The 10,029-nt window shown below is 44.2% G+C and overlaps 1 protein-coding gene across 1 annotated transcript in view; it reads left to right on the top strand.

Moving 5' to 3' along the window:
* The first annotated feature begins 13 nt into the window (after positions 1 to 13).
* The window catches only part of STK33 (serine/threonine kinase 33), a 152,884-nt gene continuing 142,868 nt past the window's right edge, over positions 14 to 10,029 (top strand). The window contains exon 1 of the mRNA XM_002916156.4: positions 14 to 276. The gene's annotated coding sequence lies outside the window, so the exon portion shown is untranslated. The remainder of the gene's footprint in view (positions 277 to 10,029) is intronic.

Genomic DNA, 10,029 nt, shown 5'->3' with positions numbered 1-10,029 from the left:
CCGGCGCCCCCGCGCAGAGTGTGCGCGCCCGGCCGCGACCCGCCGCAGGGTCCGGGCCGTTGCTGTGGCAACGCGCCGGCAAACGGGCCGCAGGGCCTCCCTCTGCGGGCGAGCCCGCTTCGCCTGCCGGTGTCTCCCGGGGCCCAGCCGTCGGGACCCCACTCCCCCGGGGTCCGAGGTTTGGGGTGGTCCCAGTCGGCCCCGTTCAGCTCCACCTCCCACCTCACCCATCCTGGGACCCGACCCTTTTCGGAAGTTGAAAGCGACCGACTGTAGGTAAGTGGGACTCCGGAGAAGGAACACGCCCTTCAAAGTCTCTTTTTCCGTCTCCCGGCGCCCGGCGCCCAGTCGGGCCGCATTATAGGGTCTTCTCGCAGCCCCGGCTCGAGTCCCGCACCGTGGTTGCAGGGCGAGGGCCAGTGCGGCCTCACGCGCGGCGTGGACGCGCGGCCTAACACCGCCTGCCGCGGCCGGCCCTGCGTGGTGCTTCCTCACCGGCTGCGACCTGCACGGAGCCCGCACGTCGGTGTCTGCACCGGCCGTGCGTTCCCCCTCCCGGCCCGCAGCACCGGCCAAGACCGACCTTCTTTTTTGTTTGACCGCCAAACAGCCCCCATAGCCAACCGGAAGATAGGGTGGTCGTGCGCGGAGGCCGGCTCGTGCTTGCAAAGACACGCGAGCAGGCTTTGAACTTGCTTTATGCGCCCCGCCAGGCCCCTGGCTTCAGGTTACAACCGGTATGCAGTTGTTTCACACCTTTGAATTTCTCGCCCCTGTAAATCTCTAGAGTTTCTTTCTTTGTTTGTTTTTGTTTTTTCGTGTAACTACGTTTATGGCGGGTCTATCACATGCTTGGCATTGAGGTTACAAAAGAAGTCGGTCCTTTAAAAAAATTTTTGTTTTATTTTATTTACATCCAATTAATTAACATTTAGTGTATTATTAGTTTCAGAGGTAGAGTTCAGTGATTCATCAGTCTTATATAACACCCAGTGCTCATTACATCACATGCCCTCTTTAATGCCCATCACCCAGGTATCCCATCCCATCCCTCCTCTCCCCTCCCCTCCCCTCTAGCAACCCTCAGTTTATTTCCTCTGGTTAAGAGTCACTTTTGGTTTGTCTTCCTCTCTGATTTCATCTTGTTTTATTTTTCTCTCTGTTCCTCTATGCTCCTCTGTTTTGTTTCTTAAATTCCACATATGTGTGAAATCATATGATAATTGTCTTTCTCTGATTGACTTTGCTTAGCATAATATTCTCTAGTCCCATCCACACTGTTGCAAATGGCAAGATTAAATTTTCTGATGCCTGTGTAATATTCATATATATATATATACACCCCACATCTTCCTTATCCATTTATCTGTGGGTGGACATCTGGGCTCTTCCCACAGTTTGGCTGTTGTGAACATTGGGGTGCAGGTGCCACCTTGGATCACCACATTTGCATCTTTGTAGTAAATACTTAGAAGTGCAATTGCTCTATTTTTAACTTTTTGAGGAGCCTCCATACTGTTTTCCAGAGTGACTGTACCAGCTTGCATTCCCACCAGCAGTGTAAGAGGGTTCCCTTTCTCCATATCCTTGCCAACATTTGTCGTTTCCTGACTTGTTAATTTTAGCCATTCTGACTGATGTGAGGGGGCATCTCTTGTGATTTTGATTTGTATTTCTCTGATGCTGAGTGATGTTGAGCATTTTTCATGTGTCTTTTGGCCATTTGTATGTCTTCTTTGGAGAAATGTCTGTTCATGTCTTTTGCCCATTTCTTGACTGGATTATTCTTTGGGTGTTGAGTTTGATAAGTTCTTTATAGATTTTGGATACTAATCCTTTAACAAATAATCCTGAAATTTGTATGGAACCAAAAAAGACCCAGAATAGCCAAAGGAAAGTTGAAAAAGGAAACTAAAGCTGGTGGCATCACAATTCCGGACTTCAAGCTCTATTACAGAGCTGTAATCATCCAGACAGTATGGTGCTGGCACAAAAACAGACACGTAGATCAAGGGAACAGAATAGAGAACCCAGAAATGGACCCTCAGCTCTGTGGTCAACTAATCTTCGACAAAGCAGGAAAGAATATCCAGTGGAAAAAAGACAGTCTTTTTGACAAATGGTGTTGGGAAAATTGGACAGCCACATGCAGAAGAATGAAACTGGGCCACTTTCTTACTCCATACACAAAAATATACTTAAAATGGATGAAAGATCTCTTGTCTGTCTGTCTTTCTTTCTTTCTTTCTTTCTTTCTTTCTTTCTTTCTTTCTTTCTTTCTTTCTGATTTTATTTATTTACTTGACAGAGAGAGCACACAAGTAGGGGGAGCAGCAGGCAGAAGGAGAGGGAGAAGCAGGCTCCTTGCTGAGCGGGGAGCCCGATGCAGGGCTCCATCCCAGGACCCTGGGATCATGACCTGAGCTGAAGGCAGAGCTCAACTGACTGAGACACCCAGGCGCTCTGATCTCTGGTGTTTCTATCTCAGTGAATCACACCATCCTCCGTCTAGTTTGTAAGCCAGAAATCTTGGACTCATCCTTCATACCTGCCATTCCCTCTCCTTATATCTCTAAATCATCATAACGTTGTTTATTTTTTTCTTCAAAACAATCTCAAATCCATCTGCTTATTTCTGTCCCTACCACTGTCACCCTGGACCATGCTATCATTGTCTCTTGCCGAGTCTCCTAACTGGTCCAAAGGTATTCTTCTTGTCCTGTTAATATTCCCATCTGTTCTTTGCACTGCAGCCGGAGTCATCTTTTAAAAATTAAAATTTGATTATGACATCTCTCTTCTCCCCCAGTGCCCCCTGCTTAAAAACCGTCATGACCTCTCATTGCTCTTAGGATAAAGATACAGCTCCTTAATGTGGCCTACAAATTGTGGGACCCTATATTTTAACATCCAGACCAAGATACTTTGAGAGTAAAAGACAGTGTTGTTATTTACATGGGGAATGTGCCTCAGCATTCTGGGGCAAATGGTTAGTTACCCTCCCTGTAAGACCCTGTGGTACCTTCCTCTTCTCTAGCCCCTGGTTCTCTGGGTTTCGATTACATTGGCTCTTTTCAATCCTTTGTCATCATTTTCCCTCCTACCAAGGGCCTTTGCATGTACTCTTCTCCCTGCCAGGTATGCTGTTCCCTCTTCCCTTGCTCATCCTTCACATCTTAGATCAAATCAGGAAAGCTGCCTCTGACCACTCTGTCTGGGGCAGACCCCCCTCGGGGTATAGCCTCTTCTGACACCAGTTCTCTTTCCTTGCACTTGTCATAATTGCAATTTTATTTGTCTGTGTGACTGGTACATGGCATGTAGTTAATAAGTGTTTGAATGTTTGAATTATAGACATTTCCCATGTCATTAGTTTCTGGAAATATCTCATAGTAGTTAAGAGCACAGACTGCAGAGCTAGACAGATGGATGCTTAGATTTGAATTTCAGCTCCCCCACATTCCCTTATCTGAAACCCGTGGGGCTAGTTGTCTTGTAAAGTTCACAGTGTTTCTGATTATAGAAAGATAACGGCGTATATACTAGGTGGGGTCTGGGGCAGCACCATGTAATCAAACACATTGATTTTTCTTTTGTGAGATGATGTCACTGTAGGTGGGATAGAGGCTATACAGAGTTGTGCATTGGTTCAGGTCAAGTTTTGCCAACAATGTTTGCTACAAATTGATGCAAACACTTTTTGGATTTTAGGATTTCAGGTAAGGGCATGTGAGTCTGCCCAGCATAACCTTGAGTCAATCACTTAATTTCCCTGTGCCACAGATTCCTCAACTGTAAAATGGAGAGGGTTACAGCACCTACCTCCCTCACAGGTTCCATTTGTGTTGTTGTGAGGAGTAAATATGTTAATACAGGTTGACCCTTGAACAGCAGGGAGTTTAGGGGCACCGATCCCCCGATCCCCCACGTAGTCGGAAAGCCAGGTATAGCTTTTGACTCCCCTAAACTTAACTACTCATAGCCTACAGTTGACTGGAAGCCTGATCGGTGACATAAACAACGATTGATTGATGTATGACATAGTGTATTCCTACAATTAAGCAAGCTGGAGAAAAGAAAATGTTATTAATAGAATCATAAGGAGAGAAAATACATTTATAGTACCATACTGCATTTATTGGGAAAAATCCACACGTAAGTGGACCTGTGCCGTTCACACCTGTGTTGTCCAAGGGTCAACTGTACGTGTTAACTGCTTAGAACAGTGAATGGCCTTTAGTCAGTGCTATAGCAGGGCCAACTCTTACTGTATGGTTTTTATTGACTTCATCATAATCCACATTGTGCACGAACCTTTATTGATTTATTGATTGATTGATGACAATTTACTTACTGTTGGATATTTTTATTTCCAGGACAAAAATGAAGAGAAAAAATCTTTATACTTAAGTCTTTTGACTAGATTTTTTTTTTATTTAAGATTTTATTTATTTATTCGACAGAGATAGAGACAGCCAGCGAGAGAGGGAACACAAGCAGGGGGAGTGGGAGAGGATGAAGCAGGCTCATAGCAGAAGAGCCTGACGTGGGGCTCGATCCCATAACGCCGGGATCACGCCCTGAGCCGAAGGCAGACGCTTATCCGCTGTGCCACCCAGGCGCCCCTTGACTAGATTTTTGATAACTGAAGATCAGTTCCTAAAACTGCAATTAGGGTCAAAGTGCAGGGTCACTGACTGCTCTTGAAACAAATGGCCGCCTTCAGAAGGATCATACCTGCTCGCCAACCGCCATCAGTTTTATGACACCAGCATTAGCATTATTATTTTTAAAAATCTTGGCTCATTTCACAGAAAAAAACAGCACCTCCTTATTTTAACTCACATCTTTCATTATTGATGTTTTTAAGCATTAAAAAATTCTCGTTGTTGGCTATCAGATATTTCTTTTCTGTGGATCCCTGCATGAACTCAATGATGGCTTTCATCTTGGAGTCTCAGTTTTTTAAAATCAGTTGTTTGTTTGATTTCTGCCTCCCCCAGGCCAGGCAGGAATCAGTACGCAGGGCTTTGGCTGGAATTCATTGGATAAATATCCCTGGAGCCTGGGGCAAGTTGTTACTTGCCCGCAAGCTACAGAGCAACGTGGAAAGCTGTATTTTGAGAGGTTAGGTCCCCGGGGAAAATCTGAAATCAGGACCAGGCCGACTGTGTATTAATCTGAGTTTTTGGTCTAACAGGACTTGCAAGAAAGAGGGCAGGAGGTAGGAGGCAAATGGCCAAGGCAGAAGAAGGAGGCAGAGTGATTCTGAAAACTGGGAGGGAGAAGCTGTAATCTGCTATTCATAGGGACTGTGCAATTTCTTGTGAGGCTGAGGAGGGCAATGCTGGGGGTACTGTCTTGGCCAGACACTGATTTGTGTGGACTCTTGATAGAGTAAGGATATTAACCCTTGCTTGTCCTATGGGGGCATCCTCCAATAATCGCCATTTCATTTCATTGATGATGGTTTTTGATTTCTAGACAATTTTATGTTTTCTACCTATTCATCTTTTCCTTTCTGATTCACTGCTTTTATGCTTGGTAAGCCTTTCTAGGCAGAGACCAAAGAACTGTCTCCTTTTTCTTAAAAAATGCTAGTTTGTGATGTCAGCATATCAAGGAAGAGTTAATGCAAGTAAGTGAGAGAGTTGAGTAGTGTGATTTCCAATCCAGACCTATAAGATGCTGATACAAAGGGAGATACTCATGTCATCTTCATGTCTCCGTGCCTACACTGCTCCAGGCGAGCCGAGGGAGACTTTCTCTGACGGGGTCTGTCACACGTGGTGATCTCTTAGAGTCATATCCTTAGCTACTTTTAGAAGTGCCCTGAAAGGAGAAAATGTGACCTCTGAAGGTTCTTTCTACTTCTTCTGTTCTCTGTATGATCCTACATAGTATTTCAAGCATTCACAGTTGTTAGAGATCGAGAAATAATTTCTCTGTTTTTAAAAGGGGCTTAAAAAAAGGAAAACGTAATGTAAAATTAATTGCTGACCTTCTTGGTGCTGGTAAATTAGTATGTTTTAAGACGTATTTCAGAAAGAATTTTCCTTTCTGCTGAGCTTCAGTATGGATCAGTGGGGCAAATTGTGTTTTGCTCGGATCTGTCTTTGGGTGCCAGGATGTGAAGGGTGGACAACTTATTGTTAAACCTTATTGATATATCCGTCCTTAGTTTATTAACTAAAATAAATCGTAGAGTATGAGAAGCTCATCACCTCACAAACTCCTGCAGCTTTCCCCCCCTGAAGTTCTTTTATTTCGGAAAAGTTCATAAGGTGCGGGGCAGTGACTTTTATAGTTAATCAGAATATCTTTTCTACTTAAGTGGACTAATTACCTTTCTTAATAATCTTTGATGTGTCAATTTGAGTATCAGTGAGAATGTGGCGTTACATGAGGAATATAAAGCGAAAAGAAACAGCTTTCTGTTGATGAAGATAAGCTAATTTAGAAACACTGTTACCATTTGCCTTCATTTTTTATCTAAACTATTTGGTAAACAGTATTATTGACTATGGTAAACATTCATTCAAATATTTATTGGGTGTGTATGACGTTCCAGGCACAGGTCTAGCAAACAGCATTATAGTTGCGCTTTTCATAGTGTGTGTACGTTTGCTTGTGGTTCAACGTTCCTGACATGAGCTGTGCTTGTTTGGAAAAATTGGCCATTTGCACTCCCACATATTCATTCAGGGAATCGAGGGAAAGCCTTATAGGAAACGTTCACCCCGTCTCTGAGGCTGAGAGGCTGGTCACTGCAAGCGCTGCTCTGTCACGTCGTGCTTGTCGTTGTCGTGGCCGCGGTGGCACGCCCATCCGCGGCAGCGAGCCTGCGGGGAGACAGTGCGTTTACCACTTACCCAACGCCCGAATTCTTTCAAGTCTGTCTGCTGTTAGCACATCTAACATAGAGGCTCTTCCGTCTGCCCTAGGGAGCTCAGCTTGCAGGCGCCCGAGATACTGGGAAGAAAGCAAGTGTTTATCCTGGGGTGTTTTTCATGGAAATCAAATTAATGTTTCCTCCCAACCTTCTTTATGTTGGTGTTCAGTTTATGACAATAAAATTCAGTGCTTTTCATATTTGTCATTATGAAAGTAAACACCAATGTGCAGCAGTGATTTTCAAGTTAACTTAATTGCTTTTCTGTCATATCTCTTCGATGGTACATATGTTATAATGTGTACACTTAGCTCATTTTTATAGTTGCGCCTTTTTCATTGAGATTTAATTAACATACTATAAAACTCACCGATTTAAAGTGTACAGTCAAGTGTTTAGTATATCACTGGGGTTTGTAGCCATCACCACGGTCCAATTCCAGAATGTTTCATCACCTTAAAAGAGAAATCCCACATCCAGTTGCAGTCTCCCCCCGTTCTCTCCTCCCCTAGCACCTGGCGAACACTAATCTACTTTCTCTCTCTATGGTTTGCCTGTTGCATAAATGGAATCATACAATATGAGGCCTTTTGCATTTGACTTCTCTCATTTAACACAGTGGGTTTCTGAATCATTTCTGTTGTAGTACGAGTCGGTACTTCATTGCTTTTTTTGGGGGTGAGAGAGAGGGCGAGTGGGGATAGGGGCAGGGGAGAGGGAGAATCCCAAGCAGCCTCCACGCTCCATGTAGAGTCTGACATGGGGCTGGATTCCATGACCCTGAGATCATGACCGGAGCCAATATTTAGAGTAGAACACTTAACCTGCTGAGCCACGCAGGCACCCCTTCCTTCCTTCTTTATGACTGAGTACCGTTCCGTTGTACAGCTATACCACATTTTGTTTGTACATTCGTCAGTAGATGGCCATTTGGGTTGTTTCCTTTTTTGGCCTCATGAATAAAGCTGCTGTGAATATTTACATACCAGTTTTTGTGTGAACCTATGTTTCGTTTCTCTTAAGTATATACACCTGAATGTGAAATCGCTCATCGTATAGTAATTCTATGTGTAACTTTTTGAAGAGCGCCAGGGTGTTTTCCAAAGTAGTTGCAGCGTTTTGCACTCCCAGCCCCAATGTGCAAGGGTCTCGGGTCTCCATACCATCACCCGCGCCTGTTTATTGCCTTTGATTGTAGCCATCAGGAGGTGTGAAGAGGTACCTCGTTTTGATTCGCATTTTCCTCATGACTAGTGATGTTGAACATCTTTCCACATGTTTGTTGCCACTTGTGTGTCTTCTTTGGAGAAATATTTATTTAAATCTTTATTTTTTATTTAGATTGTGGAGTTGTAAAAGTTCTTTGTATATTCTGGATATGAGACCCTTATCAGACAGATGTTTTACAAATATCACATTTTCTAGATTGTCTTTTTACTTTCTTGGTAGTGGCCTTTGAGGAACAAAAGTTTCTGATTTTATGAAGTCCAGTATATCAATTTTTTCTTTGGTTGCTTGGCTTTCAATGTCATGTCCAAAAACTATCGCCAGCTGAAGGTCACAAAGACTTACCTGTATGTTTTAGGAGTTTTGTAGTTTTAGCTCTTACACTTGGGTCTTTAATCCGTTTGAGTTCATGTTTGTCTATGTGTGAGGCAGGGCATGCAAACCCATTCTTTTGTGTGTGGATATCCAGTTGTCCCGGCACTATTTGTTGTACACCTCACAAGTCAGCTTGTGAGGCATGTTTTGGGGAAACAATTTGGCTGATTCCTTATCTCAATTAGATGCCAACATTCTACACATTGGGCATTTGAGGCAAAGGAACATCTGCATTGCTAGCTAGGAACTAGGACTTTGGTTCCACATTTCTACATCGGTTTGTAACTTGGTGAATTGGCTCGTAGGAGATGTAAGCTTCGGTCTGCTTCCCTCTCTAATCTGCCTTAAGGCCTCTAAGTGGACCTCTGTGGCTGCCTCGTTGCCATCTTTTCTCTGAATCATAACCTGATTCCCATTTGACCTTCTGGGGAAAGGAGAAGAGTCAAGGAGAAGTTGCTTCCTCCCTTCTTTAGAAAGGCCCTAAAATTTTCCTTCTAGTCTCGTGGGAGGAACAGAAAAGCCATGTGAACATTTCTACAAAGAAAAGGAGGTGATCCTCAAGGGAAGACAGATCTTGTCACCTCTCGTGCCTCCCCTTGACAGGTCCTCTCTCCGGAATTATGACCTAATTGAGCCTTGGCTGATTTCAGAACTCCTTTTCCTTGAAATGGAATGATAAGGAAGATAGCTTTGCGTTCTTCCCAGAGATTCAAGTGATATTGTGGAAAGAGCTTGGGATCGGGGTCAGGCTCACCTGAGTTCAAAGTTTGGTTCCGCATCTCGAGCTTGGGTTTTTTTAATCTATAAAATGGGGTTTATCATCCCAGTTTCCCAGAATGATTATGAAAAATAAATAAAATATCAGATGTAAAGTACTTAACAATGTGTAGCCCCTAAGTCAATGCTAGTTTCCCTTCTCTCTTTTCCACGTTTTCTGGGAAACTTGTTTGTAGAAATACAGATTTTAAAAACTCCATAGGATCTTAGAGTTGGAAAGGACCTTCGTACTTACGACCGTAACACTTTGTTGAATCTGTCAGAGCTCTTTTCGTGTTTATTTACTTGTTTTATTTGGTTAGTATTGATTGCTTGCCGTATTTCAGAGCCTTCTCTTTCTGTCTGTCGGAAGTCAGTGGAGGAGAGATGGCAGACATACACTACACAAGCCCGATGTGTGCTGGTCACTTCACTCATCCTCTCTGCTCTCATTGGATTCATCGTGTAGGAAGCGGTGAGCCAGGCGCTACCGTAGATAATCTTGGAAAGCGGACGCGCCGTCTTGGAGAGCTCGTGGTCTCTAGTGGAGGGAAGTACACCAAGAAATGGCCCTGTCCTGTGGGAGGTGCTGTTAGAGGCATGCGGATAGGGGCCGTGGGAGTGGGAGGGAAGCATTCCCCAGTCGGCCTGTGTGTTGGGGGGGGGCCGTCAGGGAAAGATGAGCAAAAGGGGGAAGGAGTCTGAGGCAGGAAGACAGCAGGCCCCAAGGCCCGGACGTGGGAAGGGATATACTTGAAGGCAGCTGACGCTCAGGGAAG

This window comes from Ailuropoda melanoleuca, chromosome 8, assembly GCF_002007445.2.
Source record: "Ailuropoda melanoleuca isolate Jingjing chromosome 8, ASM200744v2, whole genome shotgun sequence".
In the NCBI taxonomy this organism is placed as follows: domain Eukaryota; kingdom Metazoa; phylum Chordata; class Mammalia; order Carnivora; family Ursidae; genus Ailuropoda; species Ailuropoda melanoleuca.
The sequence above is the reverse complement of the archived record's forward strand: the minus strand, read 5'-3'. Positions and strand labels throughout refer to the sequence as shown.